General features: G+C 33.5%; 1 long non-coding RNA gene across 1 annotated transcript in view; it reads left to right on the plus strand.

The window, feature by feature from the left end:
* The first annotated feature begins 4,484 nt into the window (after nt 1-4,484).
* LOC146995512 (uncharacterized) overlaps nt 4,485-22,208 on the plus strand; it is a 269,460-nt gene continuing 251,736 nt past the window's right edge. Inside the window, exon 1 of the long non-coding RNA XR_015043231.1 lies at nt 4,485-4,619. This is a non-coding gene — a long non-coding RNA (uncharacterized LOC146995512). The remainder of the gene's footprint in view (nt 4,620-22,208) is intronic.

Genomic DNA, 22,208 nt, shown 5'->3' on the forward strand with positions numbered 1-22,208 from the left:
TAAATAAAGCTCACGATATATTTCGACTTTCCCACAGTCTTCTGTTTTAAATACAAACAAACCGTTGCCTGGGGCTAAAAATCAGCTCAGGCTTTCTGTAGAGTCTTATCGTTGGAGTTAACCCTTCAACGTCTTCCCCCTTCTAGTAGATAATTAGACGAGGATTTTAATTAACTTTCTGTTATCTACGTAAAAGATTTGAAAGGGAAAGTATTTGCATAAATTTTAGGCTCTTTTCATCATCTGCACCAGACGCAAATTACAACTCTTCAGTGACGCGGATTAAGTTGAGTTGGTCGAATTTTTACCTACTCATCGCGAATTAGTAATTGGGGTCATTATTAAATAATTGCGCTTCTTAATTTTTTAGCAAGATAGCTATGCATCTGCACTGTAAAGAACGTATTTTAGACATGCTAGGGATTTAATGCCTCTTTCATGCGTTACTGTTTGGAAACAAATAGTCGTGAAAATTTACTTCAGAACTGGTAATTCAAATAAAAGCATAAAAGTAAAAATAAATAAAGAAGAAGAAATATGTATATATAGTTTACAGATCAGAAATTTGAAAAAAAAATAATTATTAATTAATATTGACATCACGATTAATATTGATCTAATAAGTTAATAATTATTAGCTATGAATTAATTTTTCAAATTTCTGATCTGTAAAATATTTTTTACAGCTAGATTTACAGCTAATAATCTACTTGAATTGCTTTTTACGCTGGAATTACATGATACAGCGCAAAAAGTGATTTGACACAGAAGTAAGGGTAAGCTACAAACATTATATAGGTTATAAGCGACATGCGTTATTATCCGAAAAGCAAATATTCAACACTTTATAAGTATCCATTTGCTATAAGCATTATGAATCCGCGCTTTCGTAGTTTTCCCCGTGTGTAACGTGTACAAAGGTCAGTTTCCGATAAAACATTTCGCACGAAGATATTTCTCCCTTCACCGCATAATCCTCGTTTCCTTAACAATAATTTAAAGTAATCGGAATCTTTTATAGAGGAAGTGCCATTTGGTAGGCAGAGTTTGTTTACTGACTTTTGTATCATCCTGTATTTACACTGCTGGCCACCCAAATTGCAACACCAAGAAAGACAAGAGATATCACAACAAAATTTATTTAGTAGATAACATGTTGACCAAGTATCAAATGATTAAATTTATAGACTTCTGTGAAGTGTGGTTCCTTCCAGAATCAGTAGCCTGAGTACCCGCCATTCTTGGAGATCACAGCTGCCACGGCATTGAGTCAAAGAGACTTTGGATGTGTTCTTGGGGTACAGCAGACCAAGCAGCTTCCACACGTTGCCAAAGATGATCTGGTGTGGCAGCTTGGGATGTAATCTGGGTCATCCCATGGACCACCTGTTTTCTATCGGCGAAAGATCCGGAGAGCGAGCCGGCCAGGGAAGCAATTCAATCTGGCGATTGAAGAAGAACCCTGCGTGCCACGTGTGGTCGCGCATTATCCTGTTGAAATATGGCTATGTGCAAACCCTGAAGGTAAGGAAGGACAACTGGCTCCAACACTTCGCAGATGTAGCGCTGGCTGTTTAAAGTACCGGCAATGCGTACTAGAGGAGTGCCAGAGTCATATCCAATACCTCCCCATAACCATAATACCCGGTGCAGGACCAGTGTGGCGGTGCATAACGCAGCTGTTCAGCATCCTCTCTCCACGGTGTCTCGAGACTCGAATCCGACCATCGTGGTGTTGCAGACAGAAGCGTGACTCGTCAGTAAAGACAATTTCATTCCATTCTACCGTCCACATCTTTCTTTCATCGCACCATTGGCGGCGAAGACGTCTGTGGTTCTGCGTTAAGGGTAGACGAAGTAATGGACGTCTTGCGGACAGACCACACTGCTGTAAACGGCGTCGAATGGTACGCGCAAACACTGGATGATGCGTTACAGACTGAATGTGCTGTGCTATGGTTCGTGATGTGACTGAGCGATCCGTCACTGCCATGCGCACAATGTTCCTGTCATCACGTGAAGTGGTGCACTGAGGTGGTTGCGATCGAACACGTCGGTCCGTCGTTACCTCCTGCATTCAACGGTCACATATTCGCATTACACTTGTTTGGTTTCGTCCAACACGACTACCGTTTCCCTGAAAGATAATCCACACTCTCGGTAGGCCACTATCCTTCCTCTGTCGAACTCGTATACTTGATTAAACGATGATCGCTGTTTACTACGAGGCATAATTGTTCTTTTTTTTTTTTTTTTTTTTTTTTTTTAACCACAAGAAAAACACAATTGCCGAACTTGAAGTCGCCGAAAACTCCAAGCCTTAAGTAGCACTTTGAAGTGGAGCCACAGGCACGCATGACGTGCGTCTGCTCTGAAATTCTAATCATTTGCATATCTCAGCTCCGCTAATGCATGTTGTAAATTTCATGATATTTGCACCCTTCCTTCAGGGTGCTGCATTTACGGTGGCCAGCAGTGTATATGTACATGAACAAAGGTCATCTTCAAATACAATATATTATGAGCGTTTGTTGATAATTATGTAATCGTTTAATAGAATTTGCTGCTAAATTAGCAAAAAATGTTGTAATATCTTTTTGTCAATAAAATGTATTAGATTGCTATTAAGGAGCATAGTTTTTATAAATTTTTATCTATCTCACTCATGGAGTATATCGCTATCGTCGAAAGATCCTTTTGAATTTTAAAACTAAGTCTTGATAAGCTATCGAGCTCAAATTTTGCACACACATGATTTAAGATGCATTTGGAAATGTTTTGTGAAGTATTCGTGCAATGAGGTAAAGTGATTTATTTCCAAAATTCGATTTAGATGTTTTTAAATTAAATGTTGAACCAATTTTCTGCATATATCTTTATGTATCGAAAAAAACTAAAATTCTCGGAATTTTACTTTTTAAACCACCAGATAGAGCGGAAGAAGTCTTCTGAATGAAGTTTCTTTGGAAAAATTTTGAAAATAGCTTGATTTTCGACCATTTGCGTGACATAATTTTTGGAAGTAAAACAGTGTTGCTATGTTGTTGAAAAATTATTTTTTATTTTAATAATTTTATTGACAACATGTCAGTGAGACAAAAAAGGCGAAAATAAATAAATAGCAAATAAAAAGTTTTTAGGAAAAAAAAAAAAAGCTTTTATTTGAAAGTATAAAATAATTATTGAGCTAAAAAGAGAAAAATAATTTATCATGAAGTTTAATGTGAGTAAGAGCTTAAATAATCCTCTTTACAAAATCTATCTAAAATTTTATGTAATGGGGGTATTTTATGTAATGGTAATAATATACATGGGCGTCTAAATAACGAAACCTATTAGTAGAATTAATTATCAAAAGTGATTATAAGTCATTATCGTTATAAATTTATCAAGGGCGCTCCGCGCTTATTCGTGATATAAAATTGTATATAAATTTTTTACGAGAGTTATTTAATCTGATGTTCGCATTAAGTTATATAATAAATTACTTTTCTCTTTTAATCCGTTACTTGCTTTTAGAGTTAAAAGCTTGTAGATCTATTAGGTTATTTTGAGGCAGGAGAGATATAAATTATGCAACGCCTTCGCCGGGAATCGAACCGCGGACCTCTAGAATAGGTGCCGAGCGTGCAGACCACCACACCGCGAAGGCATGCGAAGAAGGCTGGAGAAATACCTTATATACTCCCTCTTTTAAAGGGCGACTGGGTTTTTTTTAGGGGACTCTATCGCCAAATCCTGGGTGGGGAGAATCATCATCCACCACCCATTTAGTTCGGGCGTCACTGTAGAGACATTAGATATTTTTTGGAAGCAGGAAAAGTGAAAAATGAGCAACAACTTCGCCGGGAATCGAACCACGGACCTCTAGAATATGCGCTCAGCGTGCAGACCACTACACTACGAAGGCATGCTAAGAAGGCGGGAGAAATATCTTATAAGAATTAATAGTGGTTCCGACGATATGTATACCTTTTATCTTTACCTTTAGGATAAATATCTTATAATCTTATATTATGAAAATTAAAAAAAGAGTTTAATATGAATGAAAAATTAAAGATTTCATTTTGAGTAGGGGATTGACAGTCTTATTGTCAACTCTATCAAATTAATTGTGCTGGGTTTAATTGGTGGCCTAAAAGCTGAATATATCTAGTTACAAATGTTTTTAACGCCAAACATTTTATCATAACACTGCTAATGGAAGGCCACGATATTCGATTTTAATTTACTAAAATAGCTTAAAAAGAATTTAATTTTCTAAAGTAACTTAAGTATATTATGTTTTAAGAAATCGATTGATACTTAGATTTTTGGAATTTATAGCTTGGATGTGTGTTATGTATAGATTTTATTTGCTACTTTAGAAGTAACAAACGAGTTTCGCTCCATTTTAGTTTGTTTTATAACTGTTTTGTACGAGCTATTAAATAAGTAAATTTATTTGACTCTGTTCATTACATTGATTTCTTATTTTCAGGTTCCAGAATGTGATTATCTTTTTTCTGTCATACTGCATTTCGTCAATGATTATTACAACGAAAAGTACATAAATAAATGGAAATGTGAAGAGTATTAAATTCAGACACAATTCTAATGGATTTTGAAACACGACGCATGTAAGTATGAATAATTCCTTTACTATAAAGTCTAGAAGCTGCTTTTGCAGCTTAAGATATGTCCCCCCCTCCAAATTTACCATATCATCGATTAATTAAAAAATTGTTGTAACTTTAAAGTCCTGGGGCTTTTTTGTTCTCTAAAAATGAAGAAATATTTGAATCTCAGAAAGCTGACAGCAATTGCAAGGATAAAAAAGATATACTACTAATTTGTTGTTTCTTTATCAGTAACATTTGAACATTTGACTAAAATCCGCAATTTATTGATACTACAACTAATGATTTGACCGTCGTAATTAAAGGTGGGATGACGAATCTTAACCTTTATCGAATTCAAATCCGAATTCTAAAAGGTTCTTGAATTTATTAAATCTCGAATCGTTCATAAAATATAATAATAAGAGGAAAAAATGTTTTAAAAAATTGTTAGTTTTTAAGAGTTTTTATTCAAAGCAAAGTTTGAGATCTACGTTTAATAAAAAGAAATTTGACGATGAAGTTTTCGAAGACATACTTATATTTGTTAAGACGATAAAAATGAAATTTAGTAAATGAGAAACGCGATTAAAATTCTTTAGTCTTGTGGTTCATTTTTTTCAACATAATTTAACAAAAACATATTTGTATAAAGATTAAAGTTTTTCATGTTTTTTCAGAATTTTTTAAGAAATACTTTAAGAATTAACATAGATAAACGCTAAACATAAGACACTAATTTCTATGAAGTAAGTTAAAACAAATTTAAAATTTTTTTATTTTAATTGTTCTAAAAGTACTAAGTACTGAAAGGTTTTAAGACACAAGGTAGTGCTGATGACTCAAATGTCTTTTAAACTGCAACAGTCGCGTACTCACCATCGAATGTATTCACCCTCTTACCAAGCTCAGTGAACTCTGCTTTTTATTCTTATATGTTGGTAAATTATGCATTTTTTCATTTACAAGTGATTGAATTATGTTATTCTTATGTTCCGGTTTAGATTTTTATGCCTTTAGCATGCAATAGTTGTAGAATTAGTAATAATTCTGCATGCAATAGTTGTAGAATAATTAACATTTTAAAAATTGTTTAAGCGGTACTAAGCGTAACGAGGCCGTCATTTGTTTGCATTTGAAACTGATTTGTCCGCCAAATTCAGTGCCTTTTTGCCAAGTGTGACAAAAAGTCAATTTTCTGTTTTGTGCACCAAAAAATCTATCTTCTTGCACGTTGGCCGAAATGCTTGTTTTTGAGTAGAAAACTCTTAATTTTAATTGTAAAAATTTTATTTTCTATTTTAACTGTATTGGTTTTTTTTTTTTTTCTATTTATTTATTTATTTTGCATTTTACAATTTTTAATGAAGATGTTTTGAATTTTTATGATTTTTTTTTTTTTTTTTCGCAAAGGGAAAACTGAATTAATTGAATGAGAAATATATCGCGAAGGAAATTCGAGGAACTAAGTTTAAATGAAATGCAGCAAAAATTGCAAAAATAAAGATTCGAAAATATTCGTATTTTTTAGGATTCAACGGTTCGAATGTCTCATCCTTAATAGTAACTAACGACATTCATGCGAAGTGATTTAGATTAGGATTCAAATGTCTCATCCTTAATAGTAACTAACGACATTCATGCGAAGTGATTTAGATTAGGATTCGAATGTTAGGATTTTAAGAATCTGGATTTTTTTTCAGCATTCATGCTGCTCAAATATTTAGTGACTCGAATGTCTCACTTATTCCTATTAGATAGTAACGAACAACGTTTGTGCGAAATGATTCGAGGTTCAGGTGCAAAATGTTCTAGAAGATATATTTTCTAGAATCGTTTTCAAGGTTCGTAGCATTCCGGCATTCGAGGACTTGAATGTATCATCCATAATAGTAATGAACAGCATTCGTGGACGTGATATCTACCCCTTCGTTACTCTTTGTGAATGAATCTGGATGACCTATCTGTATTTATTATTGGTTTTGTTTAAGCCACTCATTGGGGGTCTTTTGAATCCCCCCCTCCTCATAACTTTGAGAAGGTCTCAGACTCTTCTGAAATGCACATAATTCTTTGAATATGTTACATAAATTCTTAAAGCTTTGAATATGTTCATCAGATGTGAAAAATAAAGAAATGGCTTATGTAAACCTTCATTTAAGAGGAGTGTGATCTTGGTATCAGGTTTTAACTCCTGGTAGCTGCTGTTAAGAAATGAAGATATGACGTATAAAGATTATTTTAAAGTATTTTTTTTTTTTTTTTTTTTTTTTTTTAAATTTGCGTTTTGAATATATGTATGCTGTGTCTGAAAATATTTGACAGGTTCAAGGATCTTATAGCAGGAATAAACATACAACAATTTTTGAAGAAGAACTCTGGGCCTTCAAAGTAATTTTGAACCACTGCGAGCCTTTTTAATGTAATTTTTGAACTCAAGCGGAGAAATTACAATATGACAATAACTGTGCGAAGAAATTTTGGGCTGGTTAATTTTTGAGGTGACAGTAACTTCTGCGCTTAAAAATAAAGTTAATATAATACGCATGCGTAATATAATACGAAAGTACTACATCAAACAAAGAAATGTTACGGTCAAATCTACCTTTAACCGATCCGATATCATGGGATTTATCTTACTTTATTAATTATGTCTGTCCTTTTAAAAATATAATTATTGAAAAAAATATATATAGCTTTTATATCTTTCATCTATGGCATGAAGTCGTATAGTAATACAAAGCGGATTATTCAAGTATATGAAAACATTTATATGTTGAATAAAATATTCTATAGTGTAGCAGCTAAAAATTAAGTTCGAAGTCTTGAATCCACTGTAGAGGTCGGTCTCGTCTACGTTCCATAACCCATTTCCTTTGCGCGCATATCCCCTTCTATGTACCCCTGCGCACAACAGCTTACAAAGGACCGACAAGGGGAGGAGGCGGGAAAGGGGGCGCTGGAAATCGTAAAAAAATTTCCCGCCACCTGGCATAAAAAGCGATTACAATAACTGTGGAAAGTTAGGGGGGGAGACGCTATTGTATGACAAAGTATGTCCGTCAGCGTTGTGCTTGCACTGAAGCGATTGCTCAGGCAGCAGATGGTAAAGCCCGCGTATGGCTTCAGCCATCCCTCGAATGTCGGGCTGTTGCGTGGTTTTGGGGAGTTCGAGGCGACCCCACCTGCCGCCCCGTTGCGGGATTTCTCGCGGAGTTGCGTATGGCACACCGTGGAGGATTCGTTTGCCAATGCGAGCTGCCAGTAGTGTGTGTGGGGTTACCCGTTGATTTTATGAGCTTCTGGGATTATTGTTGGTAATTTTTACGACGGATAACAAAAATGACGTCGTTGGTATTGTAGGACAGGGCATGGCCGTGGCCTGCTGTAAACATCCTCTTCTTATATTTACCAAAGAACCGTTGAATGAAACTCAGATAGTGCAGAAATGGATTGTGAAAGACATACAGAATATGCTGTGATGCAGCCAAAGAATAAGTTTTTCGTAACTCAACAATGTAGAGCGGAGTAATAAGCAGCGTGGACATGCTTTGCTGTGAATATTTAGTCGACTGGCATCTGTAAGTGATACAATACGTGTTTCATACGATTTAGAGTTGAATCATGTAAAGCTAAAAATTGAACACACAAAGAGGAAAAGGAATATAATTAAAATCAGCAGTGGTTTTTCTGTTCTTGTGAGCGCATGTTGAGATACTGCATCTAGAAGGCATTTAAAAAAAGGGCATACAAAAGATATTCGTAGCAGCGCTTGTAAGATGTGACTGTTTGATGCACAGCATACAGAATTTGGATTCATTTGAACCCGGTAAGATGCTTTATTTAATTTATTTTATTCTTTTTCATTTTCGAATTCTTAAATAACAAATGTGTTGGTAATTTGCAAATTTAGGCTAACGAAATAAAAATAACAAACCGTAATTAATTTTTTTTGAATATTTTACTTTAGCAAAGATTTATTTTAGCATTTAAATACATAGGATGCGGTGCAGAAATTAAAGAAAATGTTATCTTTTTAATTTGTGAAAGGCTTTGATTTTAATTTTATTATTTTCCGGTAAAATTTATATAATATTAAGTTCAGTGCACTTTTTAAAAAAATTTACTATGCATTGACGTGAAACAATTTGTTAGGCAAAATGTAATTATTCAAACTCAATCGTGTACTGATCGTGTACCTTACTTTATTAATAATAATTATAATAATTTAATTATTATTAATGATAATGTTATTATAATTATTTTTATTATTATTTTTTTTTTCTTTATAATACTTCAGTTAATGTAAATTAATTATGTATCAGGAGAAAAGTTTTCAGTAAATTTCAGAGACGGAATATTTTACTAACAAACTTCATGCACATATAAAATACTTTAAGTTTACTAAATGAAATTCTATAAAAATATTTATGTAGAAATGCATTTATTGTCACTCATTGCTAGTAAAGAAGGTAAGTTTTTTTTAAAATTATTATATGAAAACGTAATAACATTTGATTTCTTTCAATATACACAATTGGCAAGAAAACCGCTGAAATTTCTTCGATATTTGTTTTCTTCGATTTCTAAATTAATGCAGCAAATTGATTTCTGTAATTACGAAAAAAAAAAATGCGGAGGTGATATTACTGTAAGCAGTCTAAAAGGTATGCTTATAACCAGGGCACGTAGGAACTGATTCAAAGAATATACTCCGTGGATAAACATAAATTCCTGAAAAAGTTATCTTAAAAATGCAATCAACTTCATAACTTTTTTGAATATTTCATTTTGATATCGAAGTAATAAATTTTAGTCTATATTTATTCGGTTTAAATTTTTTAAACATGGTATGTTATCTCACAAGTTTTGAAACAGTCTTGGCTTTTTATTTTGCACTTCAAGTGCTATTTTACGCTGACGATCTTTTGCTGGCGTCGGTTTTAATCTTTTTTTTTGGGGGGGGGCTTGGATGCAGAGCTTGCGTTGTTGTCTACTGCTTAAGGTTCTTGCAAACATATCTAATTAAAGGTTTAATAAGCTATAATTTTGTATAATACTCTTTGAAGTTAGTTCGTTTATGCTAGAGCGATAATGTACGAGTTAAAAATTTGGCCCTTTGAGAACAAAAGGAATATTTTTATGATATGCAGTGTTACATAACGCGTTATTTTTTTTGAACTGTTGAAATGGAATTCTTCAAGATTCCTCCACCAGTCGGGCTTTTATTACCTTATTAAACAATTTAAGAAATGAGATCTTCTGGTATGAAATATCTCTTCAAACCATACATAGCGCACGCGAATTCTCTGTGGAAGAATTACACTCAAAAAGAAAAGTTCCCTTTTGTAATATTGAACATCTGGTTTGTACGAGCGGTGAAAATATATAATGAACTAATTTCTTATTTAATTTTAATTCATGTACGAAAATCAAAACGTTTGTAATCTTTCAGAAATTGACTAGCATGCTTATTTTATTGCTAGTCATTAGCTTTATTGCTAGTCAACAGCTCTGATTTAGTTTTAATAATTAATAATGTATAATTTATTTTTCATGTGTTGCAATCGAGAAACACTTTACTGGGCACATTGTATACTTTTATTTGTTACAATCGAAAAGCGAAAAGCATGTAAACCTATATTTTTCTGTTTTTCATGGCTGTTCACTAAATCCTCTGGCCTAAAACCTCCTGCAACGGCCAAAAAAATTTTGGTTTTCATTCGTTATTTCTTCTTTCTCTGCATAAAGTACTTAGTTCAAAATCATCATGACCGTTTTCTCTGTCACAATTAGGAAAAATTACAGCATTTGCGCTGAAAATTACTTTATACCTAGGAGCATTTTTAATATAATTTTGAAATTATAGCATTACTGTTTATTAATGCAACACATCGTATCATTATTTTTCTTTATAATATTTTTATAATATATACTGCCACCTGATCGATATAGTGGTTAGCGATACTGACTGCCATATATATATATATACACCTATAGTGTTCGTGCAGCATGGGGTATTTAAAGCACTTTTAGCTGAAATCTTTCTCTAGACACTTGGTGATAGGGCTTTTACATACATTAAATTCAAAATATTCGGGGCTTTGTTGTCTCAGATTGAATTCGCTTTGCCCCCCCCCCCCTCCAAAAAGTAGAAGATTTAGAATATTAAGTTTTTATCACTTCATATTAATTAATTGTAAACCCACAAAATATGCTTAATATTTCAAAAAATGAAGATTTATAAATTTAATATTTGCTCCAAACTTAATAGTTGCTGTAATGAGCCTTTTTGTGATTTATTTATTAAAATGCAGTTTTCATGCAGATTTGAAGAAGAAAATATTGTGTGAAAGATTCTTCAAGCACAAAAGAATAGGAACGTCTGTTCGAATAAAACTAGTTAATAATAGTTTCAGGTTAAATTTCTTCTTTCTACCCCTTTTGGTGAATAAGGTATTTCTCAAGCCTTTTTAGCATGCCTTCATCGTGTAGTGGTCAGCACGCTCGGCACGTATTCGAGAGATCCGTGGTTCCAGTCAAGGCGAGAGCATTGCTCATTTTTCATCGCTCCTTCTTCGAAATAACCTAATGACTCTACAAGTGAAGCAAAAGTGCTGTAAAACTACAGATGGAAAATTACATCTGTTGTATTATTATTATTATTATTTCGGATAAAAAGTACTTGAAGACTAGTGGAATAATTCACGAGACTTTATAAAACCAACTGTGGTTTAACACCACAGTTTGGTATTTCGTTCACTTAGCATATTTCAAAATTTATCAGATTTATCACATTCCACAAAGGACAGAAATGTGCATTATATAGATAGAAATATTTCTCTTATTAACCAGAAATATGCAATAAAAAGAACTAGAAAAGCTCTAAGGAATTATCGTGTCCTCCCACCATCATCTTCCATCCCCTTTGGGACAAGTCCCCTTTGGACTAAAAACGATTTTATTAGTTAAATTTAGAATGAACCTACATTGGCCTCTGAAAAACTGGTTCTAAAAAATTCTAATAACATAAAATTTTTCCCAGTCATAGCGAAGAGAGCAATAAAAGTGGCAAATTAAAGTTACGAGTTAAGATAAATGCTTTTCCGAAACGAGTAATAAAATCTGTATCAATTTATTGTATCTCTTACCTGTGGTACAAATATTTTTAAAGAAACCGTGCCATAATATTCTTTTAAATGCTTTCTTTCAAACTTCGCAACGAAAGTACATGAAGTCCAATGCATGTTATCTTAATCCAAATAAGCCAGGGTTATGCCACTTTTGAACTTTTCTGTATTCAAATAAGCTCAGGATATGCTGGTGTAAACTTCAGATTATTTCCTTTTACCTAATTTTCATTGTTACAATACCTGCAGTATAAAACATGGGGAAAGGAAATCCTCAATAAGTAAAAGCGATCCAAAGATATACCCCCTCACCTGGAACAACCGTCCCCTACTTGTCAACCTTCCTCTTCTCTTACTCATCCATTCAAAGTGTCCCTACTTTATGATTCTAGCTAACCAATGAAGAAACGCCAAAGTTTTTTCATCCTGTCTTTTGATGCATAGTGTTATATCCCTTCAAATTTCTTCCCCCTTCCTACATTTTTTTTTTTTTTTTTTAGAAACGTTAATCTAATTCAAACTGGCTGTTGAACTCTATTATGAAATTTTTGCTGAGTATTTTATCGTCCTTCTATGCGGGACTATTAAATTTCCTCAGTCTCCTTTCTTTATTTAAAATAAATTTAAAAACGTTATCGTTGTCTGCATTTTAGAGCTTGGTTGCTAGAGTCCAGATTTGAATCTCGGAGAAGGCACGGACATTTGTAAATATTGGCGGGGATTTAAATTGCTGTCGAGAGGTTGGAGGTAGGGGCACCTCCATAGGAGAAAAGATGGGGGAACCCATCTAACCCCTCTTGCTGGATTCTCCTTCAAAAATGGAAGGGAGTTGAACGAAAATATACATTTTGACCGCTATCCAATGCAATTTAACGATGTTTTTGCTTGACATCTCTACGTAAGGACAGCATAAAGGTGTTGGTTTGTGCATTAGCACTGAAGGCGTAATGAGTAAGTTTCCTCAGGCGCAGTTTTCATTAAAGAATCATAAGTCAAAAAATTAACTACGAAATCTTTATTTAATAAAATAGGAGAATTTTGCTTAACTTAAGCATAACAAAAAGTAATAATCTTCACAGACATTAAAACACTGAATTATCGAAAAGGAGATAACTTACATACAAATATAAGTCATACATCTTCAAGCATACCTATTTAGGCAACAAGAAAAAAAAAAAAGGAACATACTTTGACACCGTACCTGAAAAGAGAAAGTACTAACTGAATTAGACCTTGAGCCGTGATATAAGTAGGGGTGAAAAATCGAATACACTGCACGTAGCTAAGGTAAAAGTCAAATATACTGCATTGCACACGAACTTTACTTTCTCTCGCCAATATATATCTTGGCGCACGTTCGTTTCGCATGCCCTTTCGAGTTTCATTATGCAAAATACCTAAATTTGTGCTAACAAAAGGACTCTTTTTCCCCAAACGAATTATAAAACTGATCGAACTGTCACATGTATCTTGCCCAAGGACCAAATCAGACGTTGACTACGTCTTGGCCATAATGCGTACATTGACGTAACAGAGATCCTCTAACATAGCAAGATAACAAACAAGAGCAAATATTTGTATGTTTACATATTTTGCTTCGTCCTGTTCCCTTTGAGTAGTAGTAATGTGTATGTTAGGCCATCTGCTATAAAATCTCAGTCTGTAGTCCCTTACCTTCATTAGAACTTCAGGTCTTGCCCACTGGTGCTGCTATTTGTCTTGCTTGAATCTATTTCTACAATGTGTATCGCATATCTGTTGGATGTGTGAGCACGCTGAGTATGCTTGGTCTAACGAAGCCGATCCGCTTGTGTCCCTATTTAAGGAACCTGTTGCTCCAATAATAATATTCATTTATTGTTCTATTCAGTAAACCGCATACTTGATGTACATCATTTCCTTTTTCTTGCGCAAGGACTCTTTTTCCCCAAACGAATTATAAAACTGATCGAACTGTCATATGTATCTTGCCCAAGGACCAAATCAGACGTTGACTACGTCTTGGCCATAATGCGTACATTGACGTAAGTTTTTTTACATTGCTGTAAGTTTTTCTTTTGTATATATATATATATATATTGCATATTTCATACACTTCGAATGAATTTTCTAAGCTTGTCTTTTACGTATAAATATTATTTAAAAGTTCTGAATTTATAGATGTAATAAAAATGCAGGTTATTGCAAAACAACGTTAAGGGAAATAAATGAACTAACAAATTGAGCTATTGATATAACGACATTTAAAATCGTTTTCCGTCTATATATTATATATTCTACTAGAAACATATCCCTTGTTGCGCAATGTATAGCAGAGAAAAATACTCTGTTGATGTATCCCGTTTACTACCATTTATACTCTTTTCTTTTCTCAGAGGTTTTATAGCAATTTTCTTAAAATGGTTGTTCATGTTTATGATAAATAAGCTCTTAACGTCTTCTTTTTTCCATTTGAGTTCTTTTGAATATTTTACCCATCTGAGTGGATACTTTCTCAGTTGACTTACAAAAATGAGTAAAGCATTTGTTAGATTTTAAAGAAGTTTCTCCGGGAATAGTATATTGTTATGAGGCGCATAACAAACAATTGTTAATGGGCTGTTGCCGATATATGGGTCTTAAGCTTCTTTCTGGATACTAAATAAGGCAGTCGAAAATTTCTTAAGAACTCTCGTCCTTTAGTTTTATTTGCTAAAACTTACTCATGTGTGCCTCCTAGATATGAAAAAACATAGTGCACTCTTGAAAAACAGCTTTCTTTTTTTTATATACTTTAATATTCCACAAATAGTCAGTTCCTCCATAGTATTGCATCTTATATTCGAACAAATATTTTATTGTTTATGTAGTTTGTGATTTTGCCTTTGAAATTTTGAGAGCACCATTCTTTTGACATCTTTTTTGTGAAATTAAAAAAAAAAAAAAAAAGAATTAAGTTGCTCTGGAAGTAAGTTTTTTTTTGCTTATTTTAAAAATTTTTCGAAAAGATGTGTGCAGACATTACGCTAGCGTAATGCTGCACGTTGGTGTGATGTCTGCACTCCTTATTTAAACATTTAAGGTTAATTGATTAAACGAAGCACGCGAAGCCGTGTTGTTTAAATGGGGGGGGGGATGGTTTTGAGGATATATTTCTAAAAGAAATTTGCTCGTATTTACGTGACTCATGCAGGAACCCAGAAACACAAGCATATAAGTAACTCTTTCACCGGAGCTTGAACTCGAATCAGAATACAAACGGTTTTATAAACCGTTTTATAAACCTAAAAATTTTTAACGTAGATTTCCGACTACGCATATTATACGTGTCGTTGTATGCTGAAGTTCAGTATTGTGCACATATTCTTGCACTTGAAAAGCCAATGATAACTCATTGATAAATTGCCAATGATAAATTGGAAGCCAAAGGTTGTGTTCAAAGGTTAGATTAAAATAGCAATAATGAAATGCTTCACAGAGCAAGTTCAAAAGTAATTATGTATACATCAAGCCTGACTTGCTTTTTTTTCCCTCTACAAAACAGGTTAGAAGCATATGCATTCAGAAGCAGTATGTATTTATTTTCAATGGAGCATATCATAAGCATATTTTAACCAATTTTTTCAATATATGTTGTTTAAAAAGATTTTAATTCTGACAGTTTACATTATCATAAAAACCCATGCATACACAAGTAGGAAATTAATTTTTCATATGTTTTAAATGCAGAAATTCCAAAACAAAAATGCCACTGTAGAGATTCTAATGGTCAATATTTTTTACCTTACATACTTTTCAGAAAATCAACGTGTGGACATCATATTAGAATATATGATATTAAATGTAAAAGAACATCAAATTGGTCACCAACAAAATGCTTGCTAATGCAATATTGCAATTTTTTTTTTTTTTTTTTAAGCAAAAATGGGCTATTAGTGTCGAAATGGGATTTTCCTTCGAATCTCTACAATTGCGTCGCTTCACTTTTCATTTGAGTCTGTTGCCATTCGGTAAAATGCAGTATAATTTATCTTTCAAATTAATTCTATCTGCTATGGAATAACAAACTAAGTTATTTCAAAGTTTTATTTATCTTATTTTTAAGACGGGCACTAGCCATTTTTAAGCTTTGGCCGTAACTAAGCGCTGAAACGGGCGTCATTTTATTATGGAGGAACCTAATAGGCGGCCACCGATACCTCGTATTAAGGGACAGACAGTTTGTATCCATGCCTTCTCTGGGACTCGAACCCGGGCTCTTTGGTATCGCAGTAAGCTTCCCTCACCACTCTACCCTCTGGGCGGTGCTATTTGAAAGAAATGCATGCAGTTTTTAAGAATATTCGTTTTATACTTTTGAATCCGGTATATTTAAATAATTAAAATGCAATTAAATCATGATCTACCTAATTAAAATATTCAGTATTTTCATAGAATGGTTTTACGTATTTTTTTTATTTGTTTCATACTTTGTAAAATTTTAATGAATTTCTGACTAAAGAATTCAAAGATTTGAAAACGAGCACTATACGGAATAAAGCGTTTTCATTTCCAGCGCTGAAGACTGTCTGTCGGAAATTCTGAAGGTATGCTGTCTTTAAATGTTTTGCGATTTGCTGTTGTATTGAATTTTAGGGACCGTAAGAGCGAAGAACTTGATATTTAATTAACAGTAGGTAACACACAAAACGTTACAAAAAGACCCATTTCTGCGCAACATATTACTTTTTTGTTCTTCGCATTTAAACCACATAAAAAATCCAAACAGCAGTGTCACAAAATATTTAAAAACAGCATATCGTTAGAATTTCCGACAGACAGTCTCGTGCCGGTGGAGATAAAAATTTTATTTTTTTAGTGTTGCCATTGAAATCATTGATTTTGTTAATCAGAAATTCGTTAAAGTTTTACAAAATATGAAATAGGTAATAAAACAAATTCGAAACTCGATCGTGCAGGTACCCATGTTCGGGTGGAGGATTGCATTATTCGAAATTCATGCAGATTCTTCATTATTTAATTTCTTTAAATATAATACAGGGCAATAATGTTTGGTGGAAACAATTTAAAAAGTGAAACAACGCAAAATGCCATTTTGAAACTAATAACTCTTCTGCCCTTAGAGCTAGAACAAAAAAATAGTTTTTTAAGCCATCTTACTAAGAAACTAAACAGCGATAAGATAAACTCAGAAAAGGCTGAACAAAATAAAAAATGTTATACCAGCGCTTAACACTTCTAAACATAGGCTGCTTTTAAATAATTTGTAATTTTATAGTTGAATTGTATACGCCGTAAATTCGATAAAAACGATTCTTAAAAAGAGAGAGAGAGAGAGAAATTGGTTAGCAGGGAGTAAGTTTACAACAGAATAGACTAGGAGCTCAGCGAAAGCGTAAAAAACACTAACTCTTTTGGGAAACCGTTAAAATCTGAAACCATTCAGTTTTTTCCCCATTCTTTGGCAAAACACGCCGTAAACGATGTTAAATATAATCAGATGGTAGTATGGAAGAGTTTTATATTTTAGGTTTTGGTAAAAGACTTATATTAGCGAATAAAAATTCTGTATCTAAATACTTATTGCATACCAATAGTAACATTATTAATAGTTTTGAGTATTATTTATTCCAAGCAATCCGATTTCGATTTAAAAGTTTTTTTTTTTTTTTTTTTTTTTTTTTTTTATCTCTACGTTCGTTGCTAGGAAATTTAATACTGAATCAGTGAATATAGATTTGGTAGTTATTTGATTTTAGCCGCATAAGAAAGAATCTTAATTAATCATCAATTCTTCAAGCAATTTGCGTACAACCATATTATTCTCAGCGTTTTTTCTTGCAAATTTTTGAACTGAAGAAGTGTTTTGAAATGATATTCGAAACAACGCACTGAACCAAACTGTAACTCTTAGAACGAGTAATAGTTATTCCAATTTTAATCAGTGCGTTGTTTCACAAGCATTTTAGTTAAAGTCTTCGTTAATGTGGTTCTGTCGAAATTATATTTCAGACTCGTATTTAGTTGCATTTTTTTGTATAGAAGCATTTCATACTATTAAATATGTAAAGAAAAGTTCACTTTGTATCCCTTTCAATTTTGTAAAGCCATTTTGTGTTTCTTGTTAAACCTGAGTTAATCTCTTCAGAAGTAAGCAGAACTCTTTGCATAGCTTCCTTTCACACAAATCGTTCGCTGTACAAAACATGCGTGAGGTAAAAACATAAAACTTCATCACTGATGGGCCAAAAACGTTTGTAGCATCACAGGAAGAGTTAAAAAGAAAAACAGTTCCAAACATGCAAATTGGATCTTGCTATGTGATCTTATTAAATGTTTCTTAAACTCCCTTATGATTAGAAGTGTAAGAGTTCTATCAAACCAAACAAGTTTTCTTAACATCAAGCAGGACGCAATTTTTGACGGAACTTTGCAAAAATTTTCCGTAGCAATTTCCGTGATCCTTCCTTCTGATTGGTTAATTTACGGAAATTCAACTTAACAGAATTTTTTTTTTTTTTGGCTATTGATATGTAATATTGTAGGTCCAGTTTCCGCTGAGGCCGCGTCTAGCTTGCAGTTTGCAAATTGTTAACTTGCTGTCTTAAAGGTGATGCTCTAAGTAGCGATGCAGGTACAAAAAATGGCCAAGTGAGTGTGGAGGACAAGATGCAAGATGGAGAGGGCGTAAGTACCTTGTCAAGGGGCGCTGCGAAGATATCGGATTTTCTGCTGAGATGTTTCTCCAAGGCTCGGGAAAAAATACGTTTTACATAAATAAACAATACATAAATCATCAAAAAGACTGCAAGTCTATTTACAAGTTTTTATCTGGCTAAAATAATACTGCAGATAGAAACCCACCGTTTAATCCGCATTCTGTTACTTTAAAATAGGCAGTTGTTCTTTGCGACCATCCCTCATTTACGATCTTAACGCTTGTCATCATTCTACACGTTCTGATTTTGCAGTTCAAATCAACTTTCATTCGTGCGCATTTCAGGAAGTAAAAAAGCAAATCTGAAATAAATTTAAAAAAGAAAAATTAGGGGACCCGACCATCTCCAGCAGCTATCGTTATCGTAGTTACGTGGCAAACTAAAATGGAAAAAGTGGTCTTGAAATACGTTTTCTAAAGAGTCAGATTATAGTTTTGGAGGAACACGTTTCTGGGAAATGTTGCCTGTTGCGATTTGTTTCGGTAGGCCTGATATCATTTTTATGATTACGTGCATCATCGATTGGGATCTTGCCTTCCCTTGAAGCATTCTACATTTATCCAGATATCTTTCTTGAGCCTGTAGTTTGAACTGGGCACTAATATAAAAACTCCTCTTTGCATAGATCTTTATTTTACCATTAGATTACCAGAAATTGTTGACATCTTTTCATAATGTCAACTTAATTATTAGGATTTACTTGTTTCTCCTTGCATTTGGAGAATGATCTGATTACGCGCCTTTTTCTTCAGACAATTTAATTAGCGTTCACTTTTGTTATTAATCCGAAGAGAATTTAAACAATTGTTTGAAATGATAAATTAAGAAAAGCAATGTAAACAAATATTTGCATATTGCAATGTAAACAAATATTTTCAACTCATGGTGATTTAATGTATTTTTTAAATTATTTCTAACTTAATGCATATAACATTTTCCCTTTAAATATTTTTTTGCTTTTAAATAATCTTGAAAGTACGTCAAAACTTCGATCAATTTCCCGAACTGTAACGCTTCATCACGAAAATTAAAAACAAAGACGGCTGAGTGTTCCGGGAATATAATTCCCGGTTTCTTGCCCAAAAAAGGACGGAGATTAAGCGCGTAATTAAGGACTCATTTGTTCTGTTAATCACTTTTTCCCCGTCCAAGTTATCGCGTTAATTAGATAACATCTGTGCCCGCCAAAGCGATCGTGAATACTTTGTTTTTGAACTCGCTTATATACGCTACACTCAAAAAAAGAAAATAAATGCTCGTTTAAACTAACATTTCTGTCTGTGAATGATTCTCACTCTATTCATAACTTTTTCTCGGTTTCCTCCTCTTACTCATGATACTGAGAGTGGAAGGAATTCTCGCAATCTCGAATATTTTCCTTTTAAAGTTTTGAACAGCTGTATATGTTAACTTGATCATTACTTCTTTTTTTATTTGTTCAGTGGCCACGTTTTCTCCCTTGATGTATATTCATATGAGTTGTTACGACAACATGTTTGTACATAACAAAACTATTCTTCATAGTACTTAATAACTTTAAAAGGAATTTTACTAGAATTTTCCATGTTTGTAGTTTTCCGTTGCACATATGAAAGTCACTGGATGTTAGGTCTGATTAATACTGTCTGGGAACCATATATAGCATTTTTTCAAGGATTATTTATATTGCTTTTATCAAACAAAAACAAGATTATGAGCAACCAGGATATAACTTCGAGACTTATCTAAAATCTGGGACCCTTCATTAAATCCAGCTGTGTTAAATGCCACCAGAAGAGCCATGTTTAATGGTGTTAGGACAGGATCGCCTTGAAGTTTGGAAACTTTTGGAATCTATACGGGTATAGCAGAAAATTGTATATGTAGCATGAGATTATATGCAAGAGATGAAAACTTGATCTGTAAATCAGCGCTGTGTTATATATAAATAAGAATCCTTTTTTTTTTTTTTTTTTTTTAAATCTATATTGCAAATATTGTAAAGATTTTATCACTTTGTGGGGATTCACTTAATTTATCTAACAGTTAATTTTATTTTTGAAACAACCTTTTCTGTTAGTCTCGTTTTTCAACTCACGCTTTCTTGCCAGAATGTTAATGAGTCAGCTCGCGTGTATTCAAATAAGGCAGAAAGAAGTTAGTATTTAAAAGAAACTTTTGGGAGGTGAATTCAGAAAAAGAGGAGAATGTGTTCTGCCGCCTGAACGCTACATTGCTGTCTTTGATTTACTAGCGATTGGATTTCTGTGGTTTTGAGCGCTTCTAGCCATTAAGCTTGTTTACGCCGGTTTTTATGAGTCAGAGCCTGCCTGCGCGTTAAGTAACCGGTAAAAGGCTAATTTTGTTTTTATTTTGTTTTAAGTAACTTGTTACCTTTTGAATTAAGCGAGAAGTGTTGGCTTTTGTAAGCGCGAGTCGGTGCCGTCTATGAAGGTATTGAGTTAATAAAGGGTTCTTTACACCCTTCTCTGAATTTTGCCATACCTAAAACTTGAGCATAATTCATCAAACAGTCTTCTAGCGTTTCTTTAATTTATGCTTCCTAAGAATACCAGATTCTATAATTTACTACTCACTCTCAGAAATAGAAGACTCATTTTGTCCAAACAAAGAGAGCATTAGATAAGTCCATAAGCAATGAGAATTCTGGATAGTTGAGTTGTTGTTGCTGTTGCAAACAGCCAGAACAAATATGATTGCTCAGTAAACTCAATCGTCCATTAAGACCTTCATTCATTTTTTTTTAGTAAATAACGAAATAATTATTTAAAATCGCATTTTGATTCAAAATATTTTATTACCTGTCAGCGATAATACATTTATGTTTCCATCGTTTGCTGATTTTCAGTTTGAAAGGTTTGCAATTAATTGTACTAATAGTTTTAAATGGAGCTACCTCAAGAAAATTTCGCTACACTTACTTAGTGAAGATTAAAATCAAATACTAGCTCATTTGCATGCATTAACAATTTAACTGCTATTGTCAGCAAGTCATTACTCGCATTAGCAGTCAATTTTAGTCATTTTAAAACCGGGCTATAAGATTACGTTTAATTAGCGCATAATTTTAGTATTGGATCTATGCTGTCATTTCTAATTCTTGTCAACTCACATCTGGATGCAAATTAGATGCACGTATATAAAAACAAATTCTTAAAAATTAAACAGAGTTCTTTCGCAGCGAAATTAATCGTTGTTTTATTTCCTTGCCCATGTCCGTGAATTACTGCTGACCGGCGCTAGCCCTTTTGCTAACCGAGTTACTGAAAATTTGATTAATTTCAGCCAATATTTGGTAGTCTTTTACCTTGTGAATCTCCAGAGTTCATTTACTTTGAATTTTAATTGACATTTTATGTTATCTCTGTTGTTGTGACTAATCTCACTTGTCTGATCACATCATTAGAACAAGCCCACGAAATTTATGGTGGCAAGGAGTATAAGATCACGTCTGCCGTTGGAAAGAGCCTTAGGCACCATATAGGCGACAGTACGAGTTTTCTTTCCCCAGTCCCATCGCAATTTTAAGAGAGAGCACCCCAGAGATGGGTCCAAGAGACTCCCATCTCTTTTTCCCTGTCACCAAACTACATAAGAGGTCTATGGGCTACTATATATTTAGAGAATTCCTATGCCCAAAAGACACTATACATTTACAGACATCCATGCTTTCTCCGGGATTCCAACCCAAGCTCTTCCGTACGGTAGTCAGAGTCACTAACCACTATCCGTTTGGGTGACTTATGTTACCTAAAATCCCGCGAACTGCAGGCAGTAATTTG

The sequence above is a fragment of the Stegodyphus dumicola genome, chromosome 9, assembly GCF_044657685.1.
Source record: "Stegodyphus dumicola isolate Sdum_Otavi_A_Nest chromosome 9, ASM4465768v1".
Classification (NCBI taxonomy): Eukaryota; Metazoa; Arthropoda; class Arachnida; order Araneae; family Eresidae; genus Stegodyphus; species Stegodyphus dumicola.